This window comes from Octodon degus, unplaced genomic scaffold (genome assembly GCF_000260255.1).
Source record: "Octodon degus isolate 3935 unplaced genomic scaffold, OctDeg1.0 scaffold00089, whole genome shotgun sequence".
Classification (NCBI taxonomy): Eukaryota; Metazoa; Chordata; class Mammalia; order Rodentia; family Octodontidae; genus Octodon; species Octodon degus.
The window spans coordinates 7,947,190-7,948,473 of NW_004524665.1; positions in this window are offsets into that span (position 1 = coordinate 7,947,190).

Sequence of the window (1,284 nt, forward strand, 5' to 3'; positions counted from 1 at the left end):
AGATGGGTCCCCTGGAGGCACTGGGCCACCAGGCTGTGACCTGTCCATGGCAGATGGTGGGCCCGACCAAAAGCAGTTCCTCCCAGGTCTGTAAATTTGACCCAGAGGCCTGGGCTGCGCTGTCTGACTTTCAGGCCGGGAATGTGTGTCCATGAGCCCCCTGCTGGCCTGCAGGGAGGGAGATGGAAGAGGCAACTTCGGGCAGGACTGGCTGCTCATATCTTTTTGTTTGGTTGGTTTTTTGGAAGTAGGGCCTCGCTATGCAGCCCAGGCTCACCTCTAACTTCCAGAAATCCTCCTGCCTCAGCCTCTTGGGTGCTGGGATAACAGGTGTGGGCTAGCATACCCAGCCGGTGCCTGTCCTGTGTTGGGCCTCCATCTAGTTTACTGTGATCTGTCCCATAACCTCTGGGCACCTGTGTCTTCCTTTCCATAGAAGAAGACCAAGGTGTCAACAGGGACAGGAAGCCCCCAGCCATTTGGGTAAGAGCTGGAGCATGGGCCTGGGCTGGTGCAGGCCTGGGTCAGACACAGAAGCCATGAGTCCTAGAGCCCCAGCATGGTTCTCCATGTGTGTGTAGAGCCATCCCAGGCCCACCACAGGTGAGGCTCAGAGCAGAAAGTCCTCGCTCCAGAGGGTGGCGAGCAAGCAGGCTGCCCAGGATGGAGAGTGCAGCGCTCCAGGCTGCAGAGCTGTTCAGGGCTATTTTGGGCCCCTGGCCGGGGCTGCACTGCCCCCGGGGGCCCCTGTCACCTCCTCTCCCACCCGGGCACCAGCAGCTGGGAAGGCGTCAGCTGTGCTGAATCGCCAGCAGGATGGAAGGCAGCGCCCACACTGGGCTATTTTTAGATGAGGGTGGTGGCCACAGAGGGGCCCACATACCAAGGAGCCTCCGCGGGTTCTGGCTTAGGGACCATTGTGCTGGGGCCTCCTTCAAAGGCTTTCTGGCCCTGGGTGCAGGAGGACTCAGGGGTCCCAGATGGAGGAGCCATTCAAAGCAGCACTGTCCCCTGGCTGACCACCAGGGGCGACTGCTCTGGGCACACTGAGCCCATGTGCCTCCTTGTCCCCCTTCCTGTGGCTTCTTCCACTTCTGCTTGCAACTTAAAGCAGGAACCAGCTTGCTGGCTAGGAGGAACCCGCACACCAAGCCAGTGAGCAGGGTGTGTCAGTTACTCTTCTCTCATTGCTGGGACAAAATACCCGACATTCAAAATGAAGGAAGGAAAGGTTTACTTAGCTCACAGTTGGTGGAGGTTTCAGTCCATACTTGGCTGGCTCCA